General features: G+C 37.8%; 1 non-coding gene across 1 annotated transcript; it reads left to right on the plus strand.

Annotated features, from left to right (window-relative positions):
* The first annotated feature begins 21,631 nt into the window (after positions 1 to 21,631).
* On the plus strand, positions 21,632 to 21,738 carry LOC118486950. The gene has a single exon (XR_004880117.1). It is a non-coding gene; the product is annotated as a small nucleolar RNA R71 (small nucleolar RNA).
* Positions 21,739 to 21,950: the final 212 nt, after the last annotated feature.

Raw genomic sequence — 21,950 nt, forward strand, 5'->3', positions numbered from 1 at the left:
GGATCATATCAGTTTATGACAAATCACTAGCACCATTGAGCTTTTAAACACTTTAAGTTCTAAACGATTCACTTAGATTGTCAGTATATTGATCCACTTAAATTTTCACACAAAGTTCAATTGTTTCGAGATACGAGATTAGTGTTTTAAGGACTTAACTTATTCGTGTGTCCCACCTCAGAATATACTCCCGTATCCAGATCTCAATATTCAGTCTTACAGGTTAGTATACCACAGATGATATCTGTAAGGGGTTAAATGCGAGGGTCGTGAGAGCTTAGGTCGATACTTCCGTATACGCAGAGAGATGACGGCTTCGACTTTTGGTGTGTCCCCTTTAGAGGATCTTTTGTTTCAACAGCAATGACTATCAATTTTATTGTTTCATCAAATTGCTGAGGGCGATGCTATGTTTCAAGCATTTTTGCGGAAAGTATTATTCGGGGACTAGGTCAGAACTTCCATTCAGCAGAAGTCCCGGAATAATACCCCAGATATCACTGAGTATAAAGACCTAGTATCTCAGAATAAGGGACCTTTCAAACAAGATTTCGGGGGTTACCCATATATCCGAGAGATGTTCCCCACGAAATAAGTAAGTTTGAAATTTAGGTATATATCTCGAAAACAATCTACTAAGCGTGTAAAAATCTACTGGCATATCATCAGTGAGACCGTTTATCACATTATAGCATTACAATTCTTTAGCGTACTGTGATTGTCTACTGATGTACTATCATTTCCTCTTTTTACACAAAAACTCAATTTTTGAATTTTATCATGTTTTTGGCTTTTTCAAATTTTCTAATGTTTTTGTATTTTCTGAAATTTTTACTCCCCCTAAAATTCAAAACATTTAAAGAAAAATTGACAAACCTGACGTTGATAGCTTTGTCTCGCTATCCATTTTCTGCTAACTATGAATCATATTGCACAAAAAGCAGTAAATACCCCCATAATTTACAACACATTGATTTTACAGTTTGAAAACCGTTTTTCAATCTGGTGAAAGTGATGTGCGTGTAGTGTAATATAATTTTAGATATATTTTTAAGCCCTTTTTACACTTTTAGCCAAGTTTTAAATTTATAAAACACGATATTCACTAACACTAAACACACATATGGGCAAGTGCACCCATCGTGGACGTAGTATAGTGTTGGTAAGATACCGAGGTCGTCCAAGGACACAAGAGCTTTTAATACCGGTTTATCCTCAACGTCTAATCAAATCAAAAAGTTAGAAAAATGTTTTAAACTAAGAAAAATAAAAACTAACTAAATGCTGAAAAATAAAATAAAATAAAAACAGATAGACAAGATGAATCACTTGGATCCGACAAATGTATTAGTATAACCTTTGATTATTTTCGCACTTTTGCACTTGTTTAAGAGATTATCTTAGTTATTGTAGTAGGCCCCTTTTTCGGAGGTGACGTTACCCTCAACCCAGTAGTTTGAGTCAGCAAGGATACAATCCTAAAGGGTTGGATTATTGAAAGATAATGAATTAAGTTATTAATGCAAATTATGGTAGGCCCCGCTTTTGGCGGCGACGTTACCCTCGGCTAAGTAGTCTGAGTCAGCAGGGATACAGTCCTAAATAGCCGGGTTATAGTATTAATAGTAGTTAGCTTATGAGGGGGTCAAAGAGTTTGGATCCCCGCCATCCAATACCTATGGGCATTGAAGGAGATCCTACTAAATTTGACCCAGGTCCCAAGCAGGACCTCTAAACGCTGAACAAGGGCAAGACCCTTACCAAACCGTTCCCTTAACCCCCGACCAGGTAGCCAACATACCTCCATATAGACCGTGGAGATATGAATGGTGAAAATCTTTTATTTTATATAGACAGTAAAATAATGCCAAGACACCACGGACAAACGATAAGGAAAGATCACCTTCAACATAAGTAACTAGTTATTAAAGTCATTAATACAAAACCAAATAAAAAGTGCAAAAGATTAAAAATAAAAAGTATTATACTAAACACTTGTCTTCACCAAGTGATGTAAGAGACTTAGGCAAACATGGCCTTGATTGTCAAGAACTCTTACGATCAATCTTGGATCCCGAGACGACTCACACACTCTATGATGGACAATGGATGATGGTGGTGGATGATGGTGTTATGGTGGTGGTGGGTGGTGGATGAAGTGTGAGAGAGGTGGTGTGCCAAGGGATGAGAGAGAATGAAGCCAAGCTCCTCTATTTATAGGCTGAACAGAACGCTGGACACGGCCCCGTGTTCGCTGAACACGGCCCCGTGCCCGTCTGACATTCTCTCTCTTCATTAATTGTAATTGCGAATTACAATTAATGCGCCTGCTGTACTTTCAACACGCCCCCGTGTCCGCTGGGCACGGCCCCGTGGTGAGCAATGGAAGCTTCTACTGGTTTGTCTTTTCTGCTGCTTCCTGGGCACGCCCCCGTGTTCACTGGACACGGGGCGTGTTCAGACATCTGTTCTCTTCTCTTTGTCTTGGGAGGTGCCGTTGAGGGTCCGGGCAGTTTGCTTTTGTTCCTTTTCTTGTAATTATGATAGAATTAGGGGTCTTTTTGCTTCTTTTGTGATTTTGAGCTCATTTCATCCTGAAAATACAAAAGGAAGACAAAAACACTCTTTTTCCAACATTAGTACTTAAAAAGGGTTAGTTTTATGCCTTAATTGATGTGTTTTATATGTTGCATTTTACACACATCAAATACCCCCACACTTGAACTTTTGCTTGTCCTCAAGCAAAACTCTTTTAATGTGGCTTACACTCCCAAATGGAATAGGTAGAAGAGAAGTTTTTTAACTTGTCCTAGAGTGTCGGGAATCCAAGGTTTGTATAGGTTCTATTTTTATTTTATTTACAATCTTATTCGTCATGGTTTATTTTGAACTTTTCATAAGATAAACTACTTAATTTGGCATAGCATGCCTTATTAAAATTCCATTTATATACAAGTTCACATACCTCACGGGAGATCACTCAATCACTCGGCCGAAGGTGTATATTTAAGTGAATCGCTCGAGAGCGGCACGGATTTACATTTTCCATATGCTTGCCAAGCGATCAATCCTCCTCCTTTTTAACTTTTACCTTTGTAAATATCAAGAGGTCTTTTGGGGTGAAGGCTTGGGTTTAAAGGTGGGTGGTTGGTTAGTGGTTAGTAAAAAGGGCGAAAATTGTAACAAGTGTCGGTTTTTCGTGAAATACCTTATTTTTGGTGACATTTATTTTTTTGAAGTATTTCTCCAAACAAGCTTTTTGTAGCTTATGTTTGTTTTTGACTTCAACATTTTTTTTTTTTTTTTTTTTTCGTCACGTAAAGGGTATGTTTATGAAAAACCGAGTATGTTACTAAAATAAAGGTGAAAAAAAATGAAAAAGGTTTTTGGTGGGTAAAAAAATTGTTTTGGGGGTAATGAAATGAAAGGTTTAGGCTCAAAGGGGTTTTCTAGGGGGATTTTGGGTAGGTAAAAAAAAATGAAAAATAATGGTTTTGAAAGAAAAATAGTTAGTCCTAATGCCTCCATCATTTACTTACTTGGGTTTAAGTTGGTAAGGACCGGGAATGTATCGTCGTGGCAAGTTCTAGATTTGTAAAAACCGAGCGGCTATTCACACAAGAAACGAAAAATGAGCATTTAATCTAAAATATGTGTATTTTTATGCTCAATAAAGGCTCAAAACTCACTTTTTGTGGGAATGGGTTTTTTTTTTAATGTGAACAAGCATATATAATCGAATTTTAGCTAGACTTGTTATACCGTTTCATAATTTTCTTATGTTAGTTCTTTTTATCACGACGCTATCGGTTGTAAGTTTGTAAAAATATAACCCTTTTATAACTTGTTATTCCCAACTTAAACTAAGACAAGTAAATAAATAAAAAAAATGAAAAAGTTTTTGAAAAAATTTGGGGTGTTTAGCGGTTCCAATAGAGTTTTGTGTAAGGCTTGTTTTAGGATTTTGCAAAATTCCAAGGTTTTAGCATCCCCCCCACACTTAAATTACACATTGTCCTCAATGTGTCCAAAAATAGAGTTTTTGGTTGATTAGAATATGTAAAAGTGTGTTTAAAAACAAAGATTTGTGTTACTGGCACTCTGGACACGGCCCCGTGTTGACCGGGCACGGCCCCGTGGTCAAGTGCCAGTAACAAAAATTATAGAAATGAAACAGAAGCCTGGACACGGGGGCGTGTTCGCTGAACACGGCCCGTGTCCAGTTACCTGAACTGGGTGATTTCCTGCAGGGGGCTCAGCACGGGGCCGTGTTGGTTGGGCACGGCCCGTGTGGAGCCTTCTATTATGGAGATTTTTGTCGGTTTGTTCTGTTCTTCTGCATGGTTCCATTTTTTTCTCGTTCCCTTTTTCATCCATTACCACCATGAGTCCATAAATCATAAAAACCATCATAACATTGCTAATAGAGAGACTACATATAAAGATAAAAATTACATAGATAGTAAGCTTATGGAGTTCTAGCCCTATGTTTTATTTTAATTTTAGCAAAATTTCCAAGAATCTACTGATCCTGGTTAGACAAGGCTTTGTAGAACTCCAACTTTCGGATGTGTTTTTCCTCATATGTCGGCAAGCCATTCCTCTACCTCCCTTGGAAGGAGGAAGGAAGGCTCGTTCGCATTTGTTTGAGGAGTTTCAACTTCCGCCGGGACTTCTTGTGGGATTTCCATAGGAGGTTCCGCGGGGATGTCTCCCCACCCGGTAGGGTTGTTAATACCGAGTGCTAAGTTCCAGTCTTGTTGTGGAAGGACTGGTTCCATAGGAGGTGCCACCAAAATGTTTAACCTTTGGTGCAAAAGGTTAATCTCTTGGAAGCTGCTTTCCAATCCCATTGTAAGATCGTTGATACGGTCAATGAGGACCTCCTCTACGGACGTCATTTCGTCGAGAGCCTCTCTTAGTGCTATCACGTAGTGCACAAGTGTGGCTTCAACGGAGGGTCTCCTTCCCCTTCGGCTGTTTGAGGAATGCACGGATGATGTTTCGCTGTTTTCACTCGCCATTCTACGAAAAATAAACCAAAAATAGTTTATAAGACGAAAACAGTTTCTGGACACGGCCCCGTGCTCACTGAGCACGGCCCCGTGTTCATCTTTCTGCAGAATTTTTGAGCAAGGAACCTTGGGTTTTCGAGTTATTTTCTGAGTTTGTGCAAGCTTTTTGACAGTAAATAACTTTAAACACTGTTACATAACATGTTTTTACCAAGATTCCATGATCAAAACTCCTTGTTTCCTACCATAAAGATTGAAAATTCAAACTTTTCATGGTGGCTTTTGAAGAAAGATGAAGAAGAAGGAAATGTCTAGAAGAGGAAAGGACAAGATGAGTTGTTGGAAACTTCTTTTAGACTTACCTAGGATTGTTTGAGAGAAGATTCCTTCAAATCTCTGTCCCCAAGTTGGTCCAAATGTGCAGGATTTTTGGCTGCATTTATAGAAAATGACAGCCTGCTGGACACGGCCCCGTGTTCGCTGAACACGGCCCCGTGTGCAGAGAAAATTCTGACACAGTTTGTCCGTATTCTGACGTCATGATCAGAAGGGAATCTTTTGATGAACACGGGGGCGTGTTGGCCGAGCACGGCCCCGTGTCGGAAAGCTGATTTATGAAGTTTTGTCTTTATTAAGGAGCTAATTCTTATCGGGTGGCTCCTGACTTGTTGGAACAACCCCATAGTGCCTAAGATACCTTAATTGTCCTATACTAAGGCGAGAACGCAAGAGGTTGTCGGTGAGGGTAATTCCTATTTTCATTCTAGGTGGACAAGTCCAACCCTTTCCCGGGCTCTCGTTAAAGAAGGTGTATGCCGAATCGCTCAGGTCTATGTATGCACCGAACGAGGTCGATGGGGAGTCCTTCACGGCACAATCGGCACAGGGACGACTATCGTCCACGTCTTGTCTAGGAAGAAAGGTATTTTCGGGAGCAACGAGGTTGTCAGAATGCGGTTCCAACATTTCCTCATGGTCATCGTCTTGGGATGGATCTAAGAAATCCTTCCTAAGTTCTTTTGACCAATTTAGAAGTAGCTCTTCTAGTTGAAATAGCTCGTCAAGGAGCATATCTCCTAGAATATCCGGTTGGGCGCATTCGAGGGAGAAATAGTGTTTATTTTTACTTTCGCCCCTCTTAAGGCTACAAGGAATTGGTGGGTCTATATAGTGTGGCCTATAAGTGAGGAAGAAACATTTTAATTCCTCGTGTTCGCCTCCACATATTTGACACCACAAACCATAAGAGTGCCGAAAGTAAAAAGAATCACTATTACTCATGTTTGTATCAGAAGTTACCAACCGCCGGGATCAAACGGTTCTGTTTTCAGCAACTGAATCTTGGGCACGGGGGCGTGTTGAGTGGACACGGCCCCGTGTTCAGCCTACTGTCTGATATAAAACAGGATTGCCAGTTCCAATGATTGGGCACGGGGGCGTGTTCAGCGGGCACGGCCCCGTGCTGAGCTCCGCAGAAGCTGAAAAATCTAACAAAAATCCTAAAAATTAAAGAAAAATAAAAAGATGATTAGGCCGTTGATTCCTAACTTTCTTAAAATCCTTGTGTCCCCGGCAGCGGCGCCAAAAACTTGATGTGCGTGTAGTGTAATATAATTTTAGATATATTTTTAAGCCCTTTTTACACTTTTAGCCAAGTTTTAAATTTATAAAACACGATATTCACTAACACTAAACACACATATGGGCAAGTGCACCCATCGTGGACGTAGTATAGTGTTGGTAAGATACCGAGGTCGTCCAAGGACACAAGAGCTTTTAATACCGGTTTATCCTCAACGTCTAATCAAATCAAAAAGTTAGAAAAATGTTTTAAACTAAGAAAAATAAAAACTAACTAAATGCTGAAAAATAAAATAAAATAAAAACAGATAGACAAGATGAATCACTTGGATCCGACAAATGTATTAGTATAACCTTTGATTATTTTCGCACTTTTGCACTTGTTTAAGAGATTATCTTAGTTATTGTAGTAGGCCCCTTTTTCGGAGGTGACGTTACCCTCAACCCAGTAGTTTGAGTCAGCAAGGATACAATCCTAAAGGGTTGGATTATTGAAAGATAATGAATTAAGTTATTAATGCAAATTATGGTAGGCCCCGCTTTTGGCGGCGACGTTACCCTCGGCTAAGTAGTCTGAGTCAGCAGGGATACAGTCCTAAATAGCCGGGTTATAGTATTAATAGTAGTTAGCTTATGAGGGGGTCAAAGAGTTTGGATCCCCGCCATCCAATACCTATGGGCATTGAAGGAGATCCTACTAAATTTGACCCAGGTCCCAAGCAGGACCTCTAAACGCTGAACAAGGGCAAGACCCTTACCAAACCGTTCCCTTAACCCCCGACCAGGTAGCCAACATACCTCCATATAGACCGTGGAGATATGAATGGTGAAAATCTTTTATTTTATATAGACAGTAAAATAATGCCAAGACACCACGGACAAACGATAAGGAAAGATCACCTTCAACATAAGTAACTAGTTATTAAAGTCATTAATACAAAACCAAATAAAAAGTGCAAAAGATTAAAAATAAAAAGTATTATACTAAACACTTGTCTTCACCAAGTGATGTAAGAGACTTAGGCAAACATGGCCTTGATTGTCAAGAACTCTTACGATCAATCTTGGATCCCGAGACGACTCACACACTCTATGATGGACAATGGATGATGGTGGTGGATGATGGTGTTATGGTGGTGGTGGGTGGTGGATGAAGTGTGAGAGAGGTGGTGTGCCAAGGGATGAGAGAGAATGAAGCCAAGCTCCTCTATTTATAGGCTGAACAGAACGCTGGACACGGCCCCGTGTTCGCTGAACACGGCCCCGTGCCCGTCTGACATTCTCTCTCTTCATTAATTGTAATTGCGAATTACAATTAATGCGCCTGCTGTACTTTCAACACGCCCCCGTGTCCGCTGGGCACGGCCCCGTGGTGAGCAATGGAAGCTTCTACTGGTTTGTCTTTTCTGCTGCTTCCTGGGCACGCCCCCGTGTTCACTGGACACGGGGCGTGTTCAGACATCTGTTCTCTTCTCTTTGTCTTGGGAGGTGCCGTTGAGGGTCCGGGCAGTTTGCTTTTGTTCCTTTTCTTGTAATTATGATAGAATTAGGGGTCTTTTTGCTTCTTTTGTGATTTTGAGCTCATTTCATCCTGAAAATACAAAAGGAAGACAAAAACACTCTTTTTCCAACATTAGTACTTAAAAAGGGTTAGTTTTATGCCTTAATTGATGTGTTTTATATGTTGCATTTTACACACATCAGAAAGTAATCATGTTTGTTCCGCCGTGAGGGTTTCGGCATATTCAAGTAATATATTTTTGAAAATTTTTTAATATTTGACAAAATGAAACATTTTTTTTTTTGAAATATTGTTTATTTATGTACAAAAACAGATAAACTTCCTGTTCAACCAAACCAGGGTTCTGCAGCCTTCTCCTCCTGTGCCAGGCTGCTCATCAATTCTGTTTCTTGACAATCAACCTTCATGAGCACCTGCACATTCACAAAAACTCAATTACTTGAACAATTTAGCCCAGGTCTGTTGGACCTTAGGCATTTCAACACAATATTCATTCAATAATGGAAAGTCTTTGTCATCACGTACAAAAACTTTTTCATCTTTGATTTCAACCCTTTTATCATTTTCAGAAGCCACTTGTTTCTTAACCACCCAGTTCTGTCCTTTTGAAGCACTTCTTTTGTAAAATCGTGACTCGTTTTGATTATTTTGACTTTGAACAACAATTTTTGGTTTCCAAAATTGATTTGGCTTTGTCATATCAACTGATGTTTGCCAACTTTGTGTTGTTCTGAATCTGGGTGTGTGAGAATTCTTGGTTTGTCTTGAATCAGACCTCGTCTGTTTTGGTTTCCAAGTTTGATTCGAAGCAAACTTGTTTGTGTTGTACTTCCAAGTATGTTTTGAATCAAATCTGGTAAACTTTCGTCTCACATCTTTAGACTTCTGTTTTTCAACATCAACAGGCTTTGTGTTTGGACACTTGCGTGCAACATGTCCAATTTGATCACATTTAAAACATGTTTTCTTTGAAACATCTTTAGCCTGTTGTTGTTTCTTTTTCTGAGCATGGAACTCTTCATTAGACTGTCGTCTAAATTGGAGTTCTTTCTCTTCTTCCGAACTTTTCCCATGAACAAAATTCGTTTTCTTTTGAACTTTCTATTTTTCAAAACTTTTATTTTGATTCTGTTTCCTTTTATAACCCAACCCTGCTTTCATATTCTTCTTTTTGTAACCGGGTTTGTTATAAAAAGTTTTCTTGCTTTTCCCAGCAAACTTTGAAATTTCTGATTTTTCGATCTCAACCATCTTAAAAACTTTATCAATCTTTTCTGAAATCACATTTTGAATCGAGAATACAATATCTAAGAATAATTTGTCCGATCCAATCATGGTATAAACCAATCCTTTTGAATCATCATTCACAACTTTCTCAGATTTTGAATGTTTGAGATAACCATCATGAAAATTTCCCTCATTTTCATCATGTGATTTAGACTTACCTTTGGTTGACTCATCTTTCAAAACGCTTTCAACAACCTTACTTACCACCTCTGAATCATCAGCTTCATCAGATTTGGCGTAAGTCACATCGATACTTTCAGGTAATTGGTTAACTATGTTCAGACCTTTTGCCACCTTTTCCTCATCATAAAAAGTGTAATTCTTTATCAATGGTGGTGGTACCTGATGAAATTCTGAACCAATACCTTTTTTTTATTCTTGTTAGTATCTTTGTCATCTGGTGTGATGTTGAAAATGCGTTTGAGAATGTACGAAGAGTTATGATAACTTTGAAGTTTTGTAACAATCTTTTCTTTTTCAACCAGAACTTGTTTGAGATTAGCAACTTCATCAACACACTTGTTTAATTCAAGTTGCTTTTCTTTCAACTTTCTCTCATACAGTTCTTTGGATGTTAAAGTTTCAGACAATCTTTGATCAAAACATTTGACTTGGCTCTTCAAAGTATCATAAGCTTCTTGTACTCTCTGATTTGACCACTTCAAATTATCATATTCTTTTTTGAAAATTTTGAAGTTTATAATCTTTTTCATCGCAACCAACACATTTTGTTGTACACATTTGTCTATACATTTCATTTTCCTTTTCAAGATCATGACATTTCTGTGTCAGCTTATCAACCTTTTGTTTCAAGATTTCTTCTTTTTCGATCATTTCCTTACATTTTATTGTGAAAACATTTTCATGTTTATTTATTTCAATTTCTTTTGTTTTTATCATTTCATCTTTTTCAGTACAGACTTTGCACATCTCTATGCAATTCCTGCACTTGTTTTCATTATTATCAACAGTATCAACATTTGACAGATCAGAAGATTTACTTACCTCAATCTCTTTCAGCACTGTTTCTTCTGTTCCAGCTTTCTGATCCCCTTCTTTCTTCTGTTCTTCTTCTTCCTTCTTCATTTCTTCTTCCTTCTTCTGTTCTTCTTCAGCAGCATCCTTTGCTAGAACCTTTACCACTTCTACCATCTTTTTCAATTCTTCTTCTTTCCTTTTCTTCATTTCTACCACCTTCGGTAGCCTTGCTTCACAAACTTCTCTTATCTTGCTTTCCAAATCCGGCAGATACGTTTTATCAGATAACCTTCTTGTGTTGAAAGTAGCCTGCCTTGGAAGCAAATTTGTTACAGCTTCAAAATCCACTTTTGATGGGTCAACAACTGGATTACCCCGTGGATCCATGTAACACTCCAATTCATCATTCCATCTTTTTGCTCTCTTGGCTTCTTTGAATGGTTCTCTGAATTTTTCGATTTCCCATCTTGCATAATCTCTTTTCCACCATTTATCAGGATCAACCTCAGCCACAAATGCATATCCGACCACATCTTCTTCAGGGTATACTTGACTCCAGTCGTAACCTTCATCGTCATGAATAACTGCCATTGCCCTAGATTTTGATGACCCTTCATCGATCTGTTTCTGATTCACATTTGATGATCCACTGGAACGATGATAAATTGCTTTCTTGTAGTAATCATCTTTGAATGGATTCGTGGGTTCGTCAGTTTCCCTATTGGTACACTCTCTCTTGAAGTGTCCTTTCTGTTTGCATTTGAAACAGGTAACTTTTGCTTTATCAAATCCCAATTTCGAATCACTAGATGCCAAAGACGATCTTCCAGTGATCTCCATGAATCTTTGTGCTCTCCTCATTGTGCTAGCCATGCACCATTTAATATCCATTAGCTCCATCTCCTCTAGATCGATCTGATCATAATCTTCTTTTGTCATTTTTGGGTTTCCAACTTTTCTTGCGATCAGACTTTCGTACGATTCCAGGATGGATACTAAGAACACCATTTGTTGCTTGGCAGCTTCAGCATTCAGACTTTGAGAGTTTTTCAGATCAATGGCGATATTGCAATGGAATATGTTTGGATTTGAAGAATTTGAATGATAACCCGGATCTCTTGAAGAACTCTGCTGAGGTGAATCCTGTGAGCTTTCAGCACTAAATCCCGAATTTGACTTTTACTCAAACATATTTCCTCTGTAATATAGCTCCACATTCTGTTGGTATGTTTTGACTTTATTGGTTTTTCTTGTCTCCAATTCATGGCTTTCAAGTCTTTCAATCAATAAGTCGACTGTAAGATCCTCAGACTTGATCGTATTCTTCAACATCAAAGCATAATATTGCCAATCCAGCTCATCTGGCAACGAGTCAAACAATTTATCGACTAACTCTTCTTGAGAGTATTCAATCCCATGTCTTGCTAGTTCTAATTTCAAGTGCCCAAACCTCTCAATCATTTGACAAACTGATTCATTTTTTAAACAACCAAATAGATCATACTCTTTTCTAAGCAGTTTCTTTTTGTTCTTTATGATTTCGGCACTTCCCAAACATTTTCTTTCAAGAGCTTCCCATAGTCCCTTAGATGTTTTCCCATTTTCAAGCAGTGAAATAATGTCTTCTCTTACTGATTGATGTAACAATGTGATCATTTTGTTTTCAGCCACAATATTTTTAACATCTATCTCTGTGAACTCTTTTTCGTTTACTAACTCTCCTCCCTCTTTTACTGGTTCTGTATATCCATATTTTAATTTTAACCAGCTTTCAGGAGCGAAAGCTTTTACCCAACCCTCAAACCGATTTTTCCACCAGTTATAATCTTCAATCTTCATTAGTTCGGCGGTTTCTGTTGACTTCCATACAAGTTATCATACTTCAAATGATCAGAAATCTCTTTCGAATAATTTCTTGTTTCGGTTCTTCTTTCGGATGATTCTGAAGTGAAAGCGTTGTAAAACGTATTATAGAATTCTTCGTTGTTACTCGTCATCTTCAGATTATTTCTTGGAATTTTGAACTTTGTATATCACCTGCAAGCAAACAAATAAGCAAACGATTAGTTTAAAAATATCAAACAACTGAATCGGACTGGAGGTTGATCGATCGGATAGTATGCTGGTCGATCGGACGCTGTTCGATCAAGTGAGTCAACAAAAAGTCAACTTGTTGTTCGATCGGTTGGCGTTTTGACGAGAAAGTTGGTCGATCGGTTGAGCTAACCGATTGGAAATGCTTCACACAAAGATGCTAGCCATTCGGCTAGGAATGCTAGCCGAATCACTTGCTACTCGAACAAGACAACACTATTGCTAGCCGATCGAGTGAGCCACTCGATCGAAACACTTCCTAGCCGATCGAGTGAGCTACTCGATTGAAGAAACTTGCTAGCCGATCGAGTGAGCTACTCGATTGAAGAAACTTGCTAGCCGATCAAGTGTGCTACTCATTGAAGAAACTTGCTAGCCGATCGAGTGAGCTACTCGATTGAAGAAACTTGCTAGCCGATCGAGTGAGCTACTCGATTGAAGAAACTTGCTAGCCGATCGGTTGGTTATTTCCTGTTCGATCGGCTAGGATTTCCTGGCCGTTTCTATGTCACTACAAGACAACTGAAACGATTGGCACTAGAAGACAAAGCTTAACCGATCGACTAGAATGATGTGTTGACCGTTTAAAATCACAAAATGACAAATATCTTTGAGTTAGCCGACAAACATCAACTACACATTTCACGTTAGTTGAATATAATTTGGCCGCGAAAATATCAAAACTTGATTTTAATTTGACCAAACATCAAAGTGGCCGACACATTTATCTCACACAAAATGATTGAACCGATTTACTATGGTGAACAAATAGACAGACTCAATCACATGGGGGTTGTGATGTCATTGGACCTTCAACACAATTTGACTGTTTTAAGCACATGGCGGTTGTGATGAAATGATTTCAAAGATAGTGGTCAACAAAATTGATATATGTATTCGTTAATTGGACCGATTATTATGAATTTTATCAATTATTGCAGAATCACTTGACTTTTTGTTTAAGAGTATTAATGAGGGCTGCTGACAATGTTGACTAAGAGATCTGAACAAGTGATGTGTTATAAAACAATTTGTATCATTCAAAATTATTTGACCGTTTTAAGCACATGGGTTGATGTTGACTGTTCAATTTTAATCATATGTAACTAGTGCTGTGAGATGTTCACGTGACAAACAGAAGACAACTGCAACACGGATAATGTTTACAGATATTACAGAATGTGTTGACTGCTGTTCGATTGGATGCTATGACGGTGGATCGAACAGGAGTCCTAGCCGATCGGCTAGGGTCAACAAGTCAAAGACTTAAATGAGTGTCAGTGATGCTGCTGTTCGATCGGCTAGAGTCAAAAAGTCAACAACTTAAATGAACTGAGATGTACTGAATCGACTACGCTGTTCGATGATGCTGTTCGATCGGCTACACCAGCCGATCAAGGGACAACTAAACCTTCTGTTCGATCGGCTACACCAGCCGATCAAGGGACAACTAAACCTACTGTTCGATCAAAACAATGCTAGCCTATCAAGACAATGCTAGCCGATCCAATGCTAGCCGATCCAATGCTAGCTGAACCAAAACAAAATGCTGGCCGATCGAGTGAGCCACTCGATCGAACAGATGTGACCAGCTTGTGATGAACAGTTTTAGCAATATCAAACACAAAAATGCAGATTTCTCCCAAACGGCTTGGAATTTTGACCTGAAAATTTGTAGGATTATATATCAACTGATTACGCACAACATACCAAAAAATCAGCAATTTTTAACTGTAAAAACCCGTTCAATTTGTCAAAATTCAGAGAAAAACGTGAAGAACAAGAAAAGTAAGAAGAATTTGACAAATCTAAATGATTTTGGCTCTGAATCTGATCAAAACTTGTACGAATCTATGCGTTTGATCTTCGCAATCGAGCATCTGCTCTGATACCACTTGTTGGTCCCGGTTTTTACTCCGAATCGATTGCGAAACGACTGTGCGACGTGCGGAATCCGTGCACGAACGAGACCGAAACACAAACCGTACAATTTAACGTGATTCCATTGATAGATCTGAAAGTAGTACAAACCTTGAATCACCACTTGGAGCACTTTCTCTCTCTAGTTTCTCTCTCTAGCCTCTAAGCTCCAAGTTACACAAATGGCCAAAAGTCTAAAATGTAAACCCTAAAGCTCCTATTTATAGGCCAAGGCATATGAGTGATTCCCTCATAATTACAATATTGCCACCTTGCCTTTTCTTACTAAAAACAATATAAACTCTAGAATTCTTCATTTTCTGCTACGGTTCTGATTGACGAAGGCGATAGACATTACTGCACTAACAGATGAGCCATATTCATCGCCGACATGTGGCTCCTTTGTTTCCAAAGAAACAGATTCATCGCCAGTAACTTTCTTCTTCTTCTTTCTCTCTTCTGTCCTCAGATTCGTATCTAATGAATTCATCTTGCTTGACTTTGCAGTCGAGGAAAGTGATTCATCAGAACTCTTATTTTTACCAACAGATGAACCCGAGGACAAGATCTTCTCGAGATACTCTCTCGCCTTCTTCCTCTTCTTCCTCAGTCTGTCTTTCTGCCCCTGTGAAAGTTTAACTTTCTTTTCTTGAATTGTCTGTTCTTGAACTTTAGGTTTTAGAACCTTCTGTTCATGGGGCTTGACATTGACTGGAATCTTTGCCAATTTTTGAGACTTAACCCTCAATCTGTCATTCGATCTCCTTGGGCAATCTCTGGCAATGTGACCTCTGATGTTGCAGTTAAAGCATCTCCTCGTCTCATAACTCCAACCTTGGCAGTTAACAGCAATGTGTCCTTGATAACCGCATTGGTAACACACTCTGTTATCATACCAATCACCATTTTCAGTCCAAATGCTCAAATCAAAGCACTATTTGGCTTGGTGATAATCCTTTTTCCTGTTGATTGCTGGATTTGACTTTTGAGCACTGTGGTTCGACCTGCACCACTTATTGCCAATAGTTTTTGAGTTTTCATTTTTCAATTTTTGTGATATTTGATTTTGATTGGATGATCGATCTGATGATCTTTTATTATCTTTTTGAACATTTTTCTCATTTTTAATTTTTTGTTTCTGTTCCACTTTCTTCTTCAAAGGTTTTTGCTTAGAGCATTCTCCCTTTTCAGTCGATTGTAGAACAGTTTTCTGAAAATTTTCTTTTAATTTCAAAACCAATTTTTGTTTTTCAATTTTTTCATTTTCATCATCAGATTTCTCACCGCAATCTTCAATTTTGACTTTGTCAAAATTTGTGACATCGTCACATATTGGAACAGAATTTATCGGTTCTGGACACGCATATGATGCAGAAGTCACAAAACCTTTCAACTTATTTTCTAACTCAGCAATTTTATTCCGATCACTTTCAGCTTCTTTTTCAAGCTGAATGATTTTAGCAAGATGAGAATTTATTGCAATTTGTTTTTCAAGATTATTTTTACCAAAAATATCTTTATCATCTTCTAAAATCTTTATTTGAATTTGAGAATCTTTTTCTTTTTCTTTTAAAAATTTGTTTTCCAATGTCAAACTCTCTAAATCCCTCAAGAGTTTGGCATTTTCAGATTTCAGATTTCAGATTTTCACAATTTAAGCACTTATCGATCATCTTTACATCTTCAGCCTTCTTCTCAACTTTAATAGCTGAAATTTCGTCAATTTGCTTCTCTACCACTTGAACATTTTCTTCAGATTTGACTTTTACTTCAACAGTTGCTGATTTCTGATTCTTTTCTCCTAAATCAGACTTCAATTTTCTAATCTTTTGGAACTCAAGTTCCTGAGCTTGAATCTTCTCGATGAACGTGCTCAAATTGAAACTATAATATTCACCATTCTTCTTCCAAGCTAACAAATATGTTCCCCACACATCTCTTGGTAAACCATTTGCCAACTTTTCAACCCACGTCTAATCCATTTTTCTAATGTGCAAACGTTCCATTTCTAAATATAACTTGACATATCTTTTGATCAACTCTTCAGTTGATTCTCCCTTGATACCTGTAAAATTATCAAATTTGTTCATTACAATATAAATCTCAGAACCCATGCTTCGGTAATGAAAAATACACAACAACAGATTTTCAAACACTACAAAAATTCACACAATCAACTGACTATTCGATTTAGTGACAAAAATCCGATGACAATAGATCAGGTGAAGATTCTCTTGTGCGGTTATTCGATACTTGACAAACACACTTTATTGGTATTTGAAAACAATAGCCGACACCACTAAATGATCACATGACAAACAACTTAATGATTGGACCGATACTCTAATATGATTTCAATGATTTGAACTTTATGATTGGGCCGAGTATCTTCAACAAACAATTTACTTTGTATTGGGCCGATACTTTTGATTATAGATTAATGAGTCCGACAAACTATTATGAGATTTCGATTTTAATTGGACCCTTAATGACCTTGAACTCCCAACTTGTGATGAACACACATGCAATGAATATTCAAACTGACTTTAAGAAACACGTGATGACATGCACATGATTGGACCTTAAACTGAAAGTGGCTGACAAGTCTAAACACATGCACACTTAAATCGCTTTCTTTTGACAAGCAATCTTTCACTTTGATTGGGCCGTCATTAACACCTTTTTAATAATTGGGCCTTAAAATTTTCAATGGGTCGGTGCACTGTTTAAGCTATGTTTGATGACAGGGCCGGAACTAAGTGACTAAATTCCACTAACCCGACAACCTTATCAACAACATCTGATTGGGCCTAACAATCTTAGTGGACGACAACAATGCATGCAAAATCAATTATAGCCGACAACTATGATACAAATCAATTGTTGATTGGACCATCACTACTGTTGACTGACATGTTCAACCGTTATTTAAACTAAATCAAATAGTCACTTGAGCGGAACCACAAGAGCGAAATCAGTGGTACACAAGAGCGAAACCTATGACTTTTTGGAGCGAAATCCCAAAATTATGTCACTGGAGCGAAACCTAATGACCTTTTGGAGCGAAATCCCAAAATTATGTCACTGGAGCGAAACCTAATGACCTTTTGAGCGAAATTAGAATGACAGATAAGCGAAATCACACAATGTCCGTATAAGCGAAACCCAATCCGAAGATCATTTGGTCCATTTTTAGTCCGTATTTCAATGTCAAACTTTCAGGGATTTGATTATGTCCAATTACGCACAGTCTGTGAAATTTTGATCCAATTTTGACCGGTAAAACTTTCTAAAATGATGAAAGAAGGTGTAGAAGCTAGAAATCTCAATGAAAATCAGTTGAATACTGCAGAACTCCTCCTCCTAAGCTCTGATACCACTTGTAGGTACAGGATCGGATCGTAAATGATCACTAGATCTGCGGTGAATTCGATTTAACGTGCGGAATCCGATAAATCGAACCGTAATCGTGCGCGAATACGTGATTAAACAATGTTTATTACATAACGACGACAACCGGACAGAGTTTTGACTCAATCTATACAACGAACACTCGAGATCTAATCAACGTGACGTAATCGAAGTGTTCTTGACGAAGATCTGATGAACTTGTTGAAGAAATGTTCTCTGGTTGCTTGTCTTCTGATTTCGCTTATATGTTCGTTTGAATATATTTATAGTTGGTCAATGCCTGCCATAAAAGCGAAATCAAACTCATGCATTTCGAGCGGAATCAAAACCGTGTGAGCATGCATTTGAAGCGAAATCAGTCCCATGCACGCATGCTGTTACGTATGATAGTGGCGGATCTAGAAAACCTTCATAGGGGTAACGTCTTAAAAGAAAGGGGTAACGAAATCGAAAAAACATTAAAAAAAGGTCAAATTTTTCCAAAATTTACACTACCGCCGGAGCGCCAAGGGGTAGCGGAGGCTACCCCTTCTCATATGGTACATCCGCCCCTGACGTATGAATTGAACTTTGCATGCCATTTCCTTTTTTGATGATGTCATATGAATGATGTCATCATCAAGAATGATGACATCATTCTTGTTCAGATCCGCTCCCTTCGTATCGTGTCATACCATATACTAACCTAACATTACCTAACGACACCTAGCGAAACCTCTGTCCGGTATTTTACAGACTCAAGACACTAGACTTTACATGTACATTTAGATTTCTATCTATGGCCACACAAATAGTGCACTAACAATATTACATGAAATAAACACATTTTTAGTAAGTAAACAAGTGTACAAACACTTGTGTGGCAAGAAAATTTCACAAAGAAATATTTTTGTAAATCATGACTAGAAGTTGTGAAAATACACATTCTTTAAAAATAAAGTTTTTAAGAAACTAATCATATTTTTAAAGATAACAAGACCTACTAAGTATGTTAGTAATTTACTAAATATTTTTACAAACTTTCAAGTTCACAAGTTTATGATTCATACTTATTTTTGTCAAGGTTGGTGATCAAAAAATGTATATTGTTGATTGTTAATTGTTTGATTGATTTTACAAAAGAAAATGATATGCTAAAAAGCATGGACACCTCCATTTACAGAGGAAACTCTGGCGAAGTTTTTCTAAAATTTCAACACTTAGAAATATTTTTATAACAAGCGTATACAAATATATTTTTAACTTGATTTTCAAAATAAACTTCGCCATGATTTTTAATACCAAAATACTAAGTACCGGAGGTTGATTTTCGTAAATAAAATTTATTAAATATATATTTAGAATATATATTTTATAATAAAACGCTTGTGTGATTATCTGATTATTTTGTGAACTAGATATATATTATTTTTAGGGTAAAAATAATATAACTTATGATATCATGAAATTACAACTTCAAAATAATACCAAAGCTCTCGCAAAATAAATATTTAAGTTACATAAGTATTGTTATAATACGAAAACACTAAAACGTAACTTACGAAGTATTTCGAAAAAATACTCTCATACGCATATTTTGATAAAGTATTATTTTGGAAAATGTATGAAGTAAAATATAATATTTTTGGGAAAAATATATATATTTTGGAATTAAAACATTTTAGACAAGAGATTAAAATATATTTTCTAAGTGAGACTTAAAATATATTTTTCAGAATTAGAACGTGTACATGTATAAAAACCCCCATCCTTGGGAAGGAATATACTTATAAAATAAATAAGAAGTGTGAATACGAAATAGTTGCCTAACTATTTTTCCAAAAACGTTAAACCCTAAGCCAAGGCACGACCCATCCGTCTAATAGGCATTAGTACGTGTAGGTCGTCACGCAGCAGATTGAGTTGGAGATTGACGTTTCTGGATACACACTTCTGTGAGTTCATGTCCCCCTTTTCTCTTTACTGTTTTCAGTTTTATACTTCGGGGGTGAAATACATGCGATAATTATTACAAACATTTATTTACATGGTATGGTTAGCGTAGGGAGGGTTTATACTACTAGATCATGTGAGGGGTGGGCACAATACTTGAGGCCATTAATCCTCGTTGTTAGGACCGAGGGACACAAGAGTGATAGATCTATTTGGGTGTAGCGAGCCCACACCCATGAGGCCAGGGCAGCCCATAGAGGTGACTGTGTCTTCCAGCCGAAGCCCGGTAACAAATTTGCTAGGTTTGAGTTTCCCTGCACTTTCTCACACATACCAGTGGCTTTGCAACCCATTGGTGATCTCTTTTTCCTTATTGCTACATACCAGAGACTTTTATACATACTTTAAAGGTTTATACATACTCACTTTTACATGAACTCGCTCAACTTTTTGTTGATTTTTCAAACTACATGTATTTCAGGAAATTAGTGGATCTGGCAGGGTATGCATTCACGTCAAGCTGCGTAGGAATAATGATGTCATCCGAGTTTAGGAAGTGTGACCTTTGCCTGGACGGGTTACAAGTCTTAAACTGTGTTTTTATTTCAAGTCTTTTGTCGTGTCGTATAAACATGTTTTCATTATGTCACGGTTGTATTTCTTTTTATGTGTCGACTATTTAAAACAATGTTGTCGTGTTTACTTTTAAAACATGATGAATGGATGAACAACATGTTTTTTTATATAGCATGGTTATGATAATTGCTATGTTATTAAGAAGTCACACCAAATAAACCCACGCTTCCGCAAAAGCCAGGGTGTGACAAGAAGTCCCTCATAAATTTTGAATATTTAGGCATTTGGGTTAGGACTTCAATAAATGGAATATTAACATGCAATTGTTTTAGTAATTTCTCAAACTTTGTGAATTGCTCATCGGTCTTTTGACGGATTAGCCGACCGGGGTATGGAATCGGAGGATTCTTGGTCGGCTCTTGATTTGGTGCCGGAGCCGTCTCTTGTTGGAGTGTTGGCGAAGTTGCGGACTAGCTAGACCGGCTCGTTTCAGTTGAAGGCAATGGGGCCTCTTCGGAACCCACGGTACGGTTTCTCAATGTGATGAGATGTACTTGTGCCTTTGGGTTGGTTTCGGTATTACTTGGTAACGCACCTTGTGGTCTCTCGGAGAAATTTTGAGCTATTTGATTTAATTGTTTTTCAATGTTTTGAATACTAGCTTGTTGATTTCTAAAATTCGATTCCAAATGTTGAAATCGATCCGAGTTTTTTTTCGGTGTCGGAGATGAGGCGAGATACAGTATCTTCAAGCCTTTCTCGTCTACCTTGTTATTGAGAGAAATTTTGTGACTCATTTCTTGGTTGTTGAAAGTTTGTTCGTTGGTTTAGATTTTGTTGGTTACTACCATTGTCGGCTTTTCTCCAACCAATGTTAGGGTGGTTACGCCATCCTTGGTTGTAGGTACCCGTTGGAGGACCCGACGGCCTAGGTCTATTATCAATGTAGTTTACCGATTCTGTTTGATTATCTACTTCTTTCATAAAACTCCAATTTTCATGTGGCCCACCACACCCCTCACAAGCCATGACCGAGGCTATTTTTGCCATCTCTAGCTTTTTGATTTTTGAAGAAAGGGCCTTGATTTGAGCTTGTAAAGAAGTGCTTTCTTCAACCTTATGGGCGCCCGGGGAAATAGATTTATTACCTCGGGGAGTGTGCCACTAAAAATTGGTTTGAGCAATTTCCTCAATTTGATTATATATTTCATTTGGGCGACGATTACCTAAAAGTCCCCCGGAGCTAGAGTCAAGTGTTTGTCTTGTGTGTGGCAACAATCCTTTATAGAAAGTGGATACTTGTTGCCATACGACAAGACCATGATAAGGACACTTTCTTAGTAGCTCTTTGAACCTTTCCCAAGTTTCATATAAGGATCCCCTATCCTTTTGTGAATATGTATTAATTTCAGTCATTAATTTAGCCGTTTTAGCAGGAGGGAAATACTTATATAGAAACTTTTGGGCTAGTTCATCCCAGGTGTTTACCGAGCCAACTGGGAGGGTATTAAGCCAAGCCTTAGCTCAGTCTTTTAGTGAAAATGGAAACATTCAAAGGCGGATGGCGTCGTTTGATGCTCCATTGATTCAAAAGGTATCACATATTTCTAAGAAATTAGTAATATGTAGATGGG

This window comes from Helianthus annuus, chromosome 14 (assembly GCF_002127325.2).
Source record: "Helianthus annuus cultivar XRQ/B chromosome 14, HanXRQr2.0-SUNRISE, whole genome shotgun sequence".
Lineage (NCBI taxonomy): Eukaryota > Viridiplantae > Streptophyta > Magnoliopsida > Asterales > Asteraceae > Helianthus > Helianthus annuus.